At 39.2% G+C, this 17,281-nt stretch overlaps 1 long non-coding RNA gene across 1 annotated transcript in view; it reads right to left on the bottom strand.

Annotated features, from left to right (window-relative positions):
* Positions 1 to 2,996: 2,996 nt before the first annotated feature.
* The window catches only part of LOC113618378 (uncharacterized), a 135,005-nt gene continuing 120,720 nt past the window's right edge, over positions 2,997 to 17,281 (bottom strand). The window contains exons 5-8 of the long non-coding RNA XR_003431994.1: positions 9,939 to 9,990; positions 7,842 to 7,932; positions 5,310 to 5,480; positions 2,997 to 3,841 (exon numbers count right to left, since the gene is read on the bottom strand). This is a non-coding gene — a long non-coding RNA (uncharacterized LOC113618378). The remainder of the gene's footprint in view (positions 3,842 to 5,309; positions 5,481 to 7,841; positions 7,933 to 9,938; positions 9,991 to 17,281) is intronic.

Here is a 17,281-nt window from a genome sequence, read left to right as displayed (position 1 = left end):
ATTCCACTTAACAAACTCTTCTATGTAGAATTAAGGATTCCAAAATGTAAAAAGAAGCACAGTTTCTTTCTTCAGAGCTTAAGCCAGAGAAAAGGATTCACATAAACAACTGTAATATATTTTTACAAAAACCTTCCTCAGGCCTAAATATTTCTCCAGCTGGACTCCATGTATTATGAAGGGATGTTCTAGTCTCCTATGAGATATTTTACATTTTATGTTGTAATTTCAAAACCTTTTGGAAATATTAATAGATTCCTATTCAAGAACATTGAGAAGACTTTCCTATAACCAAGAACTGCTGTAGACTTAAAATATATCTGTGTTTGAGTTTTTGATCAAACTGGCACCCTAAAACAACGTTTTTTTTTAAATGCATTGATAAGCTTGCCTGCTTGCTGTTAACTTTCTAATGTCAAAGTGATAGCAATAGCCCAAAGCCTGTCAAGTGCTCAGATTGAATTATTTTCCTAGTTAAATACATAAAACTTCTTTTCTAAAGTGATAACTCACAACTGAAAGATATATTCTAATTTGACTTTAGCTTTTAAATATATTTTTAAATATCACTTTAGTTTGACACCACAAAAAATGACTGTGGCAGAGTGATTATTTTTTTAAATGTTGTGGTTTAGTAATACAGCCACAGCCCGTCATACTAATAAATGCTGATGATGGGTCAGTACAAAATGTTGGACGCAGATGATGTCATGGTACACAGTATATATGAAACTCCAGTTATTAAAATATAAAAAATAAGAACCAGTTTTGAATCAAACATTGTTTTAAGTACCTTCCATGAATTAGTTTATTTAATCTTGTGGTATAGGCAGAACAATAGCCCTTCAAAGATTTCCACATCCTAATTCCCAGAACGTGTGAATATATTACATAGATGACAAGAGGGATTTTGCAGATATAAATATGATTATGGACCTTAAATTAGGGAGATTATCTTTACGGGCCAATTTTATCACATGAGCCCTTAAAAACACAGAACTCTCTCTGGCTGGAGATCAGAGAGATGTAGCAGAAGTGAGAAAGATCCGAAGTATGATAGAGACTCAATCCACCATAGCTGGAGAGAGACACATGGAAAGCAAGAGAAGAAATAATGACAGCCTGTAAAATCAAAGACTGACCCCAAGCTGACAGTCCACAAGGAAAGGAGGACCTTAGTCCTATAACTGCAAAGAACTGAACTCAGCTAACAACCTGAATGAGCTCAGGAGCAGATTCATCCCTAGAACCTCTGGAAAGGAACACAGTTTTGCTGTTTTTGCCCTTGTGAAACTCTAAGCACAGGACCCAGTTGAGCCATGTTCTACCTGGAATTCTGACCTAGAGAACTGTGAGATATAGTAAATGGGTGTTACTTTAAGAAGCTAAACTTGTGATAATTAGTTACAGCAGCAATAGAAAACGAATATAAATTTTGACAGCAGCCCATGAATTGGTACGACTATTATCCCCATTTTACAGGTAAGCAAACTGAGGCACAGAGAAGTTAAGTAACATATCCCAAAATACCCAGTGGTTAAGTTAGGATTTTGACAGGAGAAATGAGCCATCATTTGAGAGGGTGTATTAAGGTTTGTCACACCCAAAAGAATATGTTGTGTATTAGAGATGTATTTTTATTTTTATTTATTTTATTTTTTTTATTTTATATATTTTTTTAATATTTACTTATTTATATTTATTTTTTGGCTGTGTTGGGTCTTCGTTTCTGTGCATGGGCTTTCTCTAGTTGCGGCGAGTGGGGGCCACTCTTCATCACGGTGCGCAGGCCTCTCACTGTTGCGGCCTCTCTTGTTGCGGAGCACAGGCTCCAGTCGCGCAGGCTCAGTAGTTGTGGCTCACGGGCCTAGTTGCTCCGTGGCATGTGGGATCCTCCCAGACCAGGGCACGAACCCGTGTCCCCTGCATTGGCAGGCAGACTCTCAACCACTGCGCCACCAGGGAAGCCCCCGAGATGTATTTTTATTAAAAGAAGATGTAATGTATGAACTGTATCTTTTGCATTCGATCTGTAATAGTTCATTAATGGTAGTATATCAGTAATTATTATTATTATTATTTTTTTTTTGCGGTACATGGGCCTCTCACTGTTGTGGCCTCTCCCGTTGCGGAGCACAGGCTCCGGACGCGCAGGCTCAGCGGCCATGGCTCACGGGCCCAGCCGCTCCACGGCATGTGGGATCTTCCCGGACCAGGGCACAAACCCGTGTCCCCTGCATCGGCAGGCGGACTCTCAACCACTGCGCCATCAGGGAAGCCCGGTATACCAGTAATTATTAGTAAATTTGCTAGTAAACATTAGTACGTTTTTCCTCAGAGAATATTTTCAACTTCACCGTATTTATTTTAGAGATGCACAATTAAATTGCTTGGTCCATAAAATTAAGAATTAATGACTAATGAATGAGAGTTCCTTACTGAATCAAAGGCATAATAACCAGAAATGAGGATTAAAATAATGGTTTATCGTGTTCAAAACCAAAAATCAAGTTCAAACACAAAACATTCAAATCACAGAACAAATTCTTGTCATGAGAATTGTCATAAGATTTAAATGCAACTGGCCGCAGCATGAGGTTCATTGTGAAATGGTATGAAGTGAATGTTTAAATCTGCTTAAACTTCCTGGATTTCTGGAAATCAACACAAATCATGTTAAAATTGCCTTTGTACGTTAAAAAATGGCTTGTGAGAATCGTGAAAATATGAGCACCACAAAAATATATTTGGTCACAATGAACAAAACAGAGCACATGCTTCTTACAAAGTATCCTTATAAAATTTAAAACTGTATAAATTATACATCAACAGAGGAGACCACAAAGACCATGGTCATTAAAATTCTGCAAAGAACTAAATTAAATGAATATAATAATAATACATTAATGAATATTAAACACTGTAACATGTTATAAATATTAATATTTAATAAATTATTTATTAAATAATAAGTTAAATGCATGAAAATATGAAGGAAGAATTTTCTTACAAAAATATTTTCAATTGAAGAGTATGGACATCTCAAATAAGTCTAGTTATATTTTATTGATGGAAACATGGGGAAACTTTCAAAAGATTTTCTTTTTATCATTTACTATCGACTGACAATGTTGCTAATGCTATATTTAAAAATATAAACTAATTTTAAATTTCTCATAATGCTACATGGAGACCTATAAATGTCATTACAGTTAATTTTTACACATGGCTTAATGTTGAAATCAGGTAGACCAAAAGCAAAAAAATACAGCTCACATTGCTAAAAGTATTCTCAAAACCTGGAGGTTAAAAGACATATATGTTGCAAATGTGTGCATATGTTTCATACACCCTCCCCCCATAAAAACCTTAACAGTCATATACATTTTAAGTTAAGTGGTCTCTGGAAGGTACAAGCCTAGCATGTATAATTAAAATATTTTGTCACCTTGGTCTAGAATTTATAACTATTTCTGTATCGCTAAAAGTAAGAATGAGCTGTTAATGTGCTGAACATGTGTTCAAGTGGTAAGGCGTAAGGTAGACTTGTCTAGAAATCTATGAGTAGCATAGATTCAATGAACTCCGCTTGTAAAGACCCAGTTGGCTCGTAGCAATATTAGTCCAATTGCTCCAAATAGGGTTGTATAGTTCCAAGTTAAAAAAAAAAAAACAAAAAAAGGATCATTCTTTCTTAGGCATTCTAAGCTCTTTTAAGACCACTTCCAAATTCAAACTAAATAAAATGTCTTAGTGCACTGCTGCTTTTCTGTACAGATCTTGCTTCTGTTAGACATCACCAACCTTTTGACTTCTCTCTCTAGACTTTTAACCCCCAGGCCTTCAAGAAAAGACAAGGTGATAACATTAACTTATTTATTTTTTTTTAAGAAACACAGGGTGTAAGTCTGTAAATCAAAACCAGCACTTGTGTCAAACTTCCTGCAATATGGGCTGTTCATTGCTGGAAATGGTGATACAGGGAGGTTGTAGACTTCTTCCTTATATGTCTTTAAAAATCAAGTAGTCCTAACTATCTGGAATTGGAAATGCAGATAGCTAATATTATTGTTGCCATCTACTCAAATACAATTTTGATTTTTTTTGTTTTTTGTTTGTTTGTTTTCGGTACGCGGGCCTCTCACTGCCGTGGCCTCTCCCGTTGCGGAGCACAGGCTCCAGACGCGCAGGCCCAGCGGCTATGGCTCACGGGCCCAGCCGCTCCGCGGCATGTGGGATCCTCCCGGACCGGGGCACGGACCCGTGTCCTCTGCATCGGCAGGTGGACTCTCAACCACTGCGCCACCAGGGAAGCCCCTCAGGATATTTTTTAAACATCAGAATTTATTAAACTTTGACAGCAAAAGAACTACAAAGTAAAATCTTTATATGTAGAACTTGATAATCAGGGAATTATTCTAAGACATAAAACACATTCCTGATGTATCATCCTAGGTATAAAATGGGAAAAGAAGAAGTTTTCCCCAACATTTACACTAGCTTTTAAAATTCTTTGACTTTACTATGACCAAAATTGTTTCGATTCTACAAAATGGGATTGTTTTGTTCCACGATCAGATGATTGAAAAATGCATCCTTTTAATTCTGTCTCCCAAATGTTTAAATCCTAAAGACAGATTAGGTAAACCAATGCAGAATCATACTGAAACAGGGTTGCAGTTGCCCTTCTGTATTCTCAGTTCTTTCTTCCACCTCTGCTGAAAATTATCAGATTACCTTTACATTATTCATTCAATCTACCGTTACTGAGAATCTATTATAAGGAAGTTACAGAGATTGGTCATAAATAAAACCCATCCAGACCTACTAATGGAAGACCCAACCCCTGACTTTTCCTTCTCACGTATCGTTGGGAGTGTCTCACATGAGTTCCCATAAATCCAAACACCATGGGGTCGGCTGCTGTGTTGGTGATCCTGTTTCCTTCCTCCTCTGCTTTGGCTCCTTAGTGCTGAGTACAACCACTTTTACTTTCATGGGAGTTTTCTACATGCTGCAGGCACAACAGTCTCCTGAAGGCACCCCTGGGGTTCCCTAGGCTTCGAAGAGTGGAAATTCTCTCATGCCAGTTTCTCCAGATTCTCCTCCGCCCCAAGGCAAAGCACTGGAGTGCTGCAGTTGTCAAAAGGCTGTGTCTAGTTCAAAGAGCAGGATGGCTCCTCCCTGTTCTGTGTTTCCCCCTGTCATGGGGGGGGTCTCCATTTTACTCCCTCAGGCATTAGTCCTCATGCTGGTACAGGAAATGAGGTGGGACAGGGACACCATGCTGAATGCAGACTTGCTCTTACCTTCAGTAACTAAGGTTTTGTCAACCTTTTCGTGTCCAACTCCTTCTCTTGGAATGATTTTCCTTCCAAGAATCCTCTTCATTCCTTGTACGCGTAGACTTATATGGATCTATCCCACAGTTCACTCAGTATTTCTGAACCCTGTAGCGGTCACAATTTAGACGGGAGATACTGCAAAACAAATTATTATGCAATGTCTGCCTTAAGAGATTCTAGAATTTCTCTAATTGCTAACACACCTCAGGACGAATTGAAGCCATCAAATATTTGTAAATGTCAAGGAGAAGAGAACAAATTGCTGCTGTTTCCAAGTACCCCACTCTTTTTCCTCAGATTATCATAAGTTCCAGATGTTTATTAATATATTTTTAAAAGAATAACTGATTCAGTACTGTTCCAAATTTTGAGAATCATCTTATCTCACAGAAACAAGATTTAAGCATTTGTGTGGATGAGGGAGATTTATTTAAAAGGTTACTGAGAATTTTATTTTAATACTTTAGAGTCTTTCTTGACAAAAGGTGATAGTAAAACATTAAAAGGGTTATCATCTTAAAAGTGGAAAGAGGATTTGTGACACAAAGTCAACCAAAAAGAAAACCTTTGAGAATTGTATTTATGAAAAAAATTGTAATTTTCAACATAAAAAAATTAATCCCTATTCATCATTCAATATATCATCATTTAATATGAAGGACAGCAGAATACACTTATAAAACGCTGAATAAATTTGCATTTTAGAGTAATTTACTTTTCACTAACGTAATTTGGATGACTCAAGTGAAACATAATGCAGTTAACTGAACAGATTATTTCAGGTATAAATTTTACAGGCAAAATATATGTCAGATACAACTCACGTTTTTATTCCTAAGAGAAATTGTGAGCACTTTATAATGATAATCATGTTGCAAAAATCATAAAGTTCCAATATATTTGAATGACTTAATTTCGATAAGACTTTCTTTCCTTTATAATCATGAGTTCAACTTCTACATCCAGCACTTTCATTATCCAGAATACTATTCGATGTCATTCAGAATTGTTTCTTCATACACTGAGGGTTTATTGCAGAGAATTACACAAGATGTTAGGATTTGTTAGAATTAAAAAAATCAAAATTGGGGCTTCCCTGGTGGCGCAGTGGTTGAGAGTCCACCTGCCAATACAGGGGACACGGGTTCGTGCCCCAGTCCGGGAGGATCCCACATGCCGCGGAGCGGCTGGGCCCGTGAGCCATGGCTGCTGAGCCTGTGCGTCCGGAGCCTGTGCTCCACAACGGGAGTGGCCACAACAGTGAGAGGCCCGCGTACCGCAAAAAAAAAAAAAAAAAAAAAACCTGAAAAGATGAATACGGTGTCAGTAATGAAGAGAAATGATCCATCACTGAAAAATATCCACACTACATGTTTTTGCATCTGCCATACCAGCTTTTTCAGCCCTATAGGAATAATCCCTAATGAAATAAATTAATTGATGTGCATTTTTCTTTAAAACTTAGTGTTCCTACGTGCAGGAAAGCTCATGTTAAAAAATATATATATTTGGTTGTATCACTTTCTTGCTTAAGACCCCTTGATGACTCCCTACCACCACCTGTTGCAGGTTGGTTTCCTAGGTAAGAAGACTTGGAAACTCTGTTACTGTGTAGGAGTTTTATTAGGGAATGGTTTTAGGATCAACACTGATGGAAAGGAAGAAAAAATTGCAGAATTAAGCAGGGGGAGAAGTGACACTGAGGATCTGTCTCCATGGGGCCTCATCTGAGGAGTTCTGAGGTTGGGATAACCCATCTGAGTTGTCCTGAGTTGGGGTCAAGGAACCAGGCTTTATTGCCCATGTCAATCAGTCATTGAGTGTGGGCCACCATGAGAAGGAGGCATGACCTTTGATGACATGGCCTCCTTCAGCTGAGGCAGTCCCTGGAGGGGGGCCAGTTAGGGAGGGCTGAGGGCTTTCTGCTGGCAGCAGTTGGTGAAGTTAAATCCTTTATTTTTGAAGGGGGATCTGGGTGGCACATTATGGCATCTACACACCACTTGACAGGATGAAATCATAACAATATAGCTCACAGTCCAAAGCCAGATCCAACATACTTTTCCCAATTTAGTCTCTACTATTAGCTTACCTGTATCCTAGATGCCAATCAACTCCCCTACTCTTGTTTTTTTTTTTAATAAATTTATTATTATTATTTTTTGGCTACATTGGGTCTTCATTGCTGCACACGGGCTTTCTCTAGTTGCAGCAAGCGGGGGCTGCTCTTTGTTGCAGAGCACGGGCTCTAGGTGCGCAGGCTTCAGTAGTTGTGGCTTGCGGGCTCTAGAGCGCAGGCTCAGTAGTTGTGGTGCATGGGCTTAGTTGCTCCACGGCATGTGGGATCTTCCTGGACCAGGGCTAGAACCCATGTCCCCTGCATTGGCAGGCGGACTCTCAACCACTGCGCCACCAGGGAAGCCCGAAACTGATTATCTTATTAAGCAAGCCCAATTCATTAAGGGCAGAAATCAAATCTAATAGACCAACATTTACCCTAGTCCTGGTGTATGTCTGAAACTGCTTGGAATTTTAGAAAATACAAATAAACGAGAGATGTATTCCTTGTCTTCAAGGTTCCTATGATCTATTTGAAGAGAAAGGAGACAAAAAATATAAAAATTAAATGGCACAACAGAAAATAGAATTTAATACAAAGATACGTGAGAAATCATGGACAGCCCACCTACTATAATTGAGATGTGTTATGGAAAGTTATGATTTTTTTTTGACCAGAATTCAGGTCCCATCTTCCCACAGAACAGTATTTGACATAACAGTCAATTTCCCTAGATAGCTTATATAATCCTCTTTATTAAATTTAGAACAGGCCTTAGGACTAACAGTGATATATAATGTAGTAGCACTTACTATAGCATTTTTATTTGTATGCCAGATTTAATGAATGGATTAATATGTTCACATACTCAACAAATATTATGATGAGCATCCACTGCATGCCAGGCACTGGGGTATAGCTGTGAACCACTCAGATAAGCTTCTCCTTACAGAGTGAATGGTCTTTGGGGCAAAGCAGACATTGAGTGATCATAATAAAGGGCACTAAGTGTTATGAAGAGGGACCGTGGGTTATGGTTAGTGTTCAACAAGGGAGCTGCTTGGGCTGGGGCTTCTTATTTAAGGCAGGGTTAGGCTGAGGTTTTAAGGGTGAATTAGATATAAACTGGAGGGTGGAGAGAAAAGGAGGAAGGATGGGTTCCAAGTAGAGGGAAGATCATGTGTAAAGGTCAAGGCATGGGAGGAAATATGCACATAGAGGCCATGTGAGTAGCAGAAAGAACTGTCTTGCAGCTAGAGCACTATGAATAAAGTGAGACAAAGCTACATGTTGGAGAGATACGTAAAGGTCACATCATGGCAAGCTTTGGAATGAGATTGGTCTTTGTCTTAAATGTTGTGGAGAGTTAAAGGTGGGCAGGACAGCGTCAGATTTGCATTTGTGGAAGATTATTCTAGAAGCAGTCTACGGGAGGAGTCGTGAGGGTCAAGGATGACAGCAGCGAGACCAGGTGGCTAATACTGCTATTGAAAGTGCACAGTAGGTTGGCCTAAGGTATTGGCAACGAAGGTGACTAGAAGTGCATGGTAGCAAGTCCGCAGAATGAATGATGATTGGAGATTGATGAACTGTGGGGAGCGAGGAGAAAAGAGGAGCTGGGATGCCCGGGACCCTTGAAGTTCCAGGAAGGGATGCCCGCAGTATACCTGCCTCCTCATCTGATCCAGGCAGTGTGGGAGGGCTTGACTGTGCTCCTGTTCAGGCACAGGCCACAGAGCAGGAAAGGAGTCCCTGGGCAGGTGGCCACAGCAGAGGCAAGGCTGGAAAGTGAGCCACCCTAAGCAAAGCAGGATGAAGGAACAGAGTGACTCTGGGGGTCTGTTGCCAGTGAGGAGGAGAATCCCTGGCCAGGCCAGCACAGAAGAAAGACAAAAGAAAGCAGCCCTTGATACCTGGAACTGAGTTTTACAGGTAGACCTCAATGCTATTACAAGCTGGTCTGACATTCAGAGCCAGGTCATTTTATTCTCCCGTTGGACACAAACAAAATCTCTAACCCCAGATGAGATCACCCTGAGACAAGGATAAAATGAAACAGAGCAAGACCACGTCATAATTCTGTCTAAACACAGACAAAAAACATGGTTATTGTGCCAAAATAACCAAATAAAACACCCAAACCTAGAAATACCCTCTTTTTCTAACAACATCCCATCCGGAGCAAACTCTGCTTCCTTAGACCCTCTCCCAATCACCCAATCCAAGCCTAAGTCTTGTAACAGGTTCTTTCTGACTTTACTGAGATGCCCCACGGTTCCCCATGTCATGTGGTCCCCCGTGCTGTGGGGAGTAATAAACCCAACTTGTTCAGCTACAAAGGGGTTCCTGGTGGTCTCTGGCTGAGGGCACTGACAGTAGGCTAGGAATTCATAAATTGGCAATTGCCTGCCTATATGTGATGCCTTGGCGTTTCAGTGCTGTGGAATGGCACGCCGTGGGCACATAATGAACATTTGCTCGACAAACAAGCAAGCGTTTACAGGAATGAAGAAAAGACCACTGCAATAACCCACCTGCTTGCCATCCATTCCAGCCAGTCTCTTGGATTCGAATGTTGATCTAAACCTACACGGAAAAAGAAAACAGAGAAAAAATTAAAACAAAGACAAAAACACAACCCCCAGAAGATTTATGAGTAATGCTACTTCAGTCACAACAGTCTTTAAATTTTTTTTTTTTTTTTTTACTTTGATTTTGCTCAGGGAACTTTTAGCTTTACTCATCTTTAATTACCTCAATTTCATGCTGAACTCAGGCACAGAAGAGATCTGTTTGTAATTTCAGATGAGAGAAAATGAAATTCCCCTCAGCAAAGTCAAATTTTAAAATTCAACAGGAAGAACAGTGTGCCAGTTCACAAAAAATATCAACTTTACATTTCAAGGTAATTCAGTGGCAATGCAGTACTAAAGAGCTCACGTTTTGTTCTGAAAACAAAACAACATTCAACAGAGAGGGAGAATGTTAAGACAGAATCTGTTTGTCTCTCCCTCTCTCTTTTTTATTGTGGTGAGAACATTTAACATGAGATCTACCCTCTCAACAGAATTGTATGGACACCCTACCATTAGTAAGCGCTATTAAGCACAATGCAAATCTCAAGGACTTAATCAGTTATCTTGCATAATGAGTTTTATGCCTGAACAGCAGGTCCCGCATCCTGCCCACCCTCCTAGCCTCTGGCAACCACCATTCTACTCTCTGCTTCTGTGTGTCTGACTAGGTTAGATGCCTTAGATCAGTGGGATCATGCAGTATCTGTCCTTCTGTGACTGGCTTATTTCAGTTAGCACAGTGTCCTCCAGGTTCATCCCTGTTGTCGCAAACGGCAGGATTTCCTTCTCGAAGGCTAAATAACATCCCGTTTAATGAACCACATTTTCTTTATCCACTCCTCTGGCAGTGGACACGGAGGTTGTTTCCACCTCTTCGCTATTGTGAATAATGCTGCAATGAACATGGGAATGCAAATATTTCTTTGAGATCCTCATTTCAATTCTTCTGGATATATACCCAGCAGTGGGATTGCTGGGTCATATAGCATTTCTATTTTTAGTTTTTTGTTTTTGTTTTTCTTCGCGGTACGCGGGCCCCCCGCTGCCGCGGCCTCTCCCGTCGCAGAGCACAGGCCCCGGACGCGCAGGCCCAGCGGCCACGGCCCACGGGACCAGCCGCTCCACGGCATGTGGGATCTTCCTGGACCGGGGCACAAACCCGTGTCCCCTGCATCAGCAGGCAGACTCTCAACCACTGCGCCACCAGGGAAGCCCTATTTTTAGCTTTTTGAGGAACCTCTATACTGTTTCCCATAGAGGCTGCACCAGTTTACATTCCCACCAGCAGTGAATATGGGTTCCACCTTCTTCCCCATCCTTGCCAACACCTGTCATCTTTTTCTTTTATAATAGCCATCCTAACAGATATGAGGTGATATCTCATTGTGGTTTTATTGTGCGTTTCCCCATGGTTAGTGATGTTGGGCATCTTCTCATACACCTTTTGGGCATTTGTATGTCTTCTTCGGAGAAATGTCTATTCAAGTCCTTTGCTCGTTTTAAAATCAGGTTTTTTTTTTTTTTTTTTTTTTTTTGCTATTGAGTTTAAGGAGTTTCTTATATACTTTGAATATTAACCCCTTATCAGCTATATGATTTGCAAACATTTTCTCCAATTCTGTAGGTTGCTGTTTCATTCTAATTGTTCCCTAGGCTGAGAAGAAGCTTTTTATTGTCTCTAGAAGGTGGAATATTCAGCAGATGTTAACATTTTTCTTTAGTCGTATTTTTCAAATGTTCAAAAAAGAATAATTATTTTATAATTAAAAAGAAAATAGTAATTCAAACTAATTAACAGAAGCCAATTCATAAAGCTAAGTGGAATGGGAAATATGGTAATTGTCTGAGCCTTGATAAAGGTTATTTGAGGAAAAAGGGGAGATTTGGACTTACATATATGGTTATTTATATTAATCATGTTCACCAAGTTCTTCCCCTCTTCTACAATTTATTTGATGCTAAGTCAATGACTCAAAGACCAAGAAACTACCTTCTGAAGCTTTTGAGAAATTTCAGTTTGCCAACTTAATTTTCTAAGTTTGGGAAAGGAAATAATGAGAAAATGAAAATGTGCAAAAAGTTACCAACTCTTATGCATTATGGATGATAACATTTAGCAGTTTCTATGAGAGGCAGATACAGAGATCATATTTTGCATTTTTAATACACTTCTTATATTTGCTGAAAAAAGCTAGTGTAAACAGATGCATCTCCCTAATGAGGATGCTACAGCTGATAGTCCTCTTTACTGTGAAAACTCCCAAAGTTTATGAAGAATACACACCAAAAAAAAAAAAAAAGAAAGAAAAAAAGCTGAAAGCAGAGACATGTTTTTTTGAGAACCATAGCTAAGTTTTTCTTTAATTACTGAAATATGAGTCAGATTAGGATCATGATATTCATGAATAACACAATGAATAAAAGAATGACTCGCCCACGTGGAACAGAAGATGTCAGTGCAGGGCTGTCAGCTTTGTTATTCCAAACTTAAGAGAATGATGGGCACAGTGTTATTCATTTTGGAAGATTCTACACCAAAACAGTGACATCCTAATTAGGACATGTCTGTCTTCTATTCTTGTGCTTTTCTATACACTTTGTCAGTGACTTTCAACCATGTTTTTTAGCTGTATAAGAACTCGACCTCAAATTCTCAAAACTCCTTTTTATCATCTTTAAATATTTATGTGGCATTCAACACTTCTTTGAAAGCTATGAGTCTACCTCAAATCAAATACAGACTTGCAAGCTAAAAAGTCTGGAAACCACTGTCCAGGGGGATCAATTCAGAAGGAAATATGTCTTATATAAATTGGAAAAGCAACAGGACTAACTCGTTGCAAGCCGAAGTGATGTTGGTGTCAGACCACGGAACATCTTAAGGATAAAAAGGGGATTATAGAGGCACAGCCACAGTGAATCAACCACATTCAAATGAAAGCTTTTAAGTTGTGTATAATTAATAATTTTTGAATGGGTGGCATGAGGTTCGGGAATTTTTTTGTGGCTTCTCCCCTTTCAATGTTTTCTGCAACCCTCTGGCATTAATGATGATTAACTCTACTTGCAGGGGCTATCACAACCCACCCTATCAGAATTCTAAAACGATGCATATCAAAATAGACAGATAAAATAATTACAAGAGTTAGTAAGCAATCCAATGTCAGGATTGAAATACAGTTGAAGATGTTGGAAAATTTCTAACCTGATACAAACCATCAAACTCTGGAACTTCGCTTCTTTCACTCTACCAGGAAAGGTGATATCCCTGTTGTGGATTATTCCTGAAGGGCCCAAGTAAAGCCTGGGTGTGTGACACCAGTGATCCTCCCTTTCCAGTAGCTATGTACTTTTCTGAAATACTTGGAAGCTGAGCAGCCTTGTGGTAGAGAAAAGTGGTGATGGTGGTGAGGAGGGGAAGCCTGTCTGTAGAAGAGTCCACCGCAAGAGAAGGAGAAGGCTGGTACAAGAAGCCAGACCCAGAAGCAGTATCTGAGGTTCTAAAGTGAGGGTGGTTCCAGGTTCTGTGAGGTTACTGATGTCTGAATAGGTCACATCTTGGCATGCTGGCTGCGTGTGTGCTCTGGAGGAGAAGCTGAGGATGTGTAAAATCAAAGGTGCCACACCTCCACACAGAGTCTAGAGCCCAGGAAAACTGCGTGCCGTATCTGCTTCTACTGGGCAGGGGACTACAAATCTCCTTCTCAGCTAGCTAATGAGGCAGGGCTGAACTGGAGTGGAAGGAGGCATCTTTACAATTCCAAGATCTATCTCTATGTGGGGAGGAGACAGTCTTTGACACAGGACTGCACGTAGATGACAGATTTAGAATCATTACATCCATGCTATGAAGTCACCATGAAATGAGAATTTCAGTTTACCAACTGATTTACTTATGCATTGTAACATAGAACAATACATAGTTTCTAATAGGTACCTCGTTTTCCCCCAAAGGCTATATATAACATGTAGGTACAGTTTACAGAAAAGTGATAAAACACCCACCTAACTTAAGAAATAGAATATACCAAATGTTGTGATTTTTGCTTTACTTCTATTATACAGTAGAAGCATGGTATCAAATGGGGTATGTTCTTCTCTCACTCATAGAGCACACTCCTTAGAGAGTTACTGCTACATCAAAGGGTTGTTAAACATGACCAAGGGATGAGAACTGTCTCCAAAGAAGTTGTGCTGATCTCCACTCTCACCGGTATTCGAAGGGTGTTCTTGTTGCCTCACGTACTCTAATAAGATATTTTCTTGTTTCCCTCGTTTGTGGGAGGTGAGACGGTATTTTACGGTGATTTTATTTTCCTTCTCCTTGACTGCTAATACAATTAAGCATCTCTTAATTTGCTCACAAACCATTCATGTTAACTCTTCCATGAACCACCTTTTGTTCTTTCTCTTGGTTTGACTTTTTATGGTTGATTTATAGAAGTCTTTGCTATGTTCTGATTTCTCGTCTTTGACAGTTGTGTGTTTTGCAAATAACTTCTCCCAGCTGGAGGCTTGTGTTTTTATTCTCTTTATGATGTCTTTGATGATAATCAGTTCCAGATATAAATGTTGACATATTTTTCACTCTTTTCCTGTATGTTCTGTGCTTTTGTAAATGGTCTTAAATGAAATAATTTTGTGAATCGAGGGCAGAACAATATTCTCCTATATCGTCTGGCAAGCATTTTGGAGTTCTGCTTTCCACAGGTATGTCCATCTGGCATTGAATTTTATGTATGGTGTGAGTCATAATTCACGGTGTGGTCTTGATTTGCTTTTTTCCAGTTGTGAAATCAATATACTAAACAGTCCATCTTCCCCCCACTGATCTGCCAAGGCAAATATCAAGTTTCTACGTACATGTTGGTCTCTTTCTGGGCTCCCTTTCCTATTTCATTGCTTTGTTTACTTACTCATGTGTCAGTATGACACTGTCTAAATTATGTCTTTTAAGTATTGCTGCCTCAAAGCACAAGAGCCATCTTTCTTGAGAGGTAGTTTTCCCCCCATATTTTCAACTCCACAGTGAGATATTATTATTATTACTATTATTATTAACAGTCAATGTTGTTTAGTTTTTCCCTCAGCCTTACCAGTTTTTTTGTTTTGTTTTGTTTCTGTTTTTGTCCTTACCAGTTTTTTTTTCTCACTGTTGTCTCCTGAATTTCAGACTTTGTGTCAAGGATCATTTTCCTTCTTCCTGAAGTATAATTTTAGAAGTTCTTTTAGTGAAGGTTTGCTACTGGTAAACTCAATTCTTGTTGTTGTTACTAATGCTTCAAAGCATCTTTAATTTTTCCCTCATTCCAAATAAAAACAATCATTTTTCTGGGTATTCTAGAGTGACAGCTATTTTCTATCAAGACTTTAAAGATTTTTAAAAAAATTTTCCCAGTTTCTATTGTTCTTGATGAGTGTAAGGTTTTTTAACATCTTTATTGGAGTATAATTGCCTTACAATGATGTGTTAGTTTCTGCTTTATAACAAAGTGAATCAGTTATACATATGTTCCCATATCTCTTGCATCTTCCTCCCTCCCACCCTCCCTATCCCACCCCTCTAGGTGGTCACAAAGCACCGAGCTGATCTCCCTGTGCTATGCGGCTGCTTCCCACTAGTAGTGGTAGTGTATATATGTCCATGCCACTCTCTCACTTTGTCACAGCTTATCCTTCCCCCTCCCCATATCCTCAAGTCCGTTCTCTAGTAGGTCTGTGTCTTTACTGCCATCTTACCCCTAGGTTCTTCATGACATTTTTGTCATTCTTGTAGGTAATTTGGGACTATTTAAAATTCATATTTACCTTGGGCTTTTTGGTTATATAATTACTATGAATTACAGCTTCAAATTTGTATGGGGAATGTCTAGATTTATATGGTTAGGCATTGCCCATGGAGAGATTTCTTCTGTCTAGCTGTCTGTCTAGCTACCTAGCTTAACTGCCATTAAAAGTACCACTTTTTGATTGTTTTGGTCTCTGATCTAGCTCACAGGTTTGACTTTTGTTCTCTGCATGCACAGACCTTCAAAATCCACCTTCTCAACCACAAGGAATTTTCAGATATGCCCATAATAAACACCTATTTATCCAGCACTTATTTATCTTTCCAGATCATGATTCCTTACAGCTCTGGTCTCTGGTGATTTCCTGAACATTCTGAAAAGCTCAGCCATGCTTTTAAAAAGATGATGTTTACATTTTATCATGCACTTCAGGTACTCTGTACAGGGAATGTTTCTTCAGATAGAAATTCAAATGTGGTATAGGAAGCAGAAAACTTGGATATTTTCAAAATCTTCTTTAATATCCTTAAATACTGCTTTAAACTCTTAATAGCCTTCAAATTTTTCTCCATTAAGGAACTGGTAAACTTCCTTGTTAGTTCCAGGACCAGAGGCATCTTGCTTCTGCCAGTCATCTTAATTCAATCTCCCAACTGCTAGTCTTCCTAATCTTTACAATCATTTACATTTTTTTGCTCTTTGTTCATTTACCTCTGAATCCTTCTACTTTCTTTCCCTTAGATTTTCTTGCCCTGTGTCTTCTGGTGACTTTGAGTGTGATTGTTGGAATCATCAAATGAAGATCAAGCTGTTGCCCTAAACAGTCTTGGCTTAGCAGAGGAGAAAGTATCAAAACATGTAGACATAGCACGTACCTTTCTGAAGTCTCCCTGGGAGAAGATGAAGTGCGAGTGCCTGGAGTATGGTAGCAAGTGAGCCTGTCTTGCCTTTGTTTCTGTATCTCTCTGAAATGGCACCACTTTTAGAGAACGCTCTTTTCTCTTTTTCCTCAGGCATCTAATTCTGCCACTTCTTGGGACTGACTAATGACAAGAAAGAAATAACACAGGAGACAGAAAGAACACTAAACTTCCAAGAGGAGTAGAGATATACCAGGTAAGCAGTAGCCGAGGATATATCCGAATACACACGTGGTAGAGCCATATAATGGGCTGGACAAGCATTGCATAAGCTCTACAAAGCAGAGATCTTTGAAGGTTTTATTTCTAGTTCCTGGCACATAGTAGGTACTCAGTAAGTATTTGTTGAAGGAAATTTAACAAATAAGTGATAAGAGTATTCAATTTGAACTTAGATTATTTTTTTCATACTTGCTTTAATAATAATATAACAATATAACATCATAGTACAAATTAATCAGTTTAGGTAGATTCATTTTTAAAGTTTATTTTGTACAAAGACCATCAGGAAGTTAATAATGTATCATATCTTGTTTTTCTGCATTACCCATGCCTGAAGTGAGTGTAGTAATTGGGGCTATGCTACCCAAAA

Source organism: Aethalodelphis obliquidens, unplaced genomic scaffold (genome assembly GCF_003676395.1).
Source record: "Aethalodelphis obliquidens isolate GAN/ISIS:26980383/991018 unplaced genomic scaffold, ASM367639v1 scaffold5, whole genome shotgun sequence".
Classification (NCBI taxonomy): Eukaryota; Metazoa; Chordata; class Mammalia; order Artiodactyla; family Delphinidae; genus Aethalodelphis; species Aethalodelphis obliquidens.
Note: the sequence above shows the minus strand (reverse complement) of the source record. Positions and strands in the feature narration are given on the sequence as shown.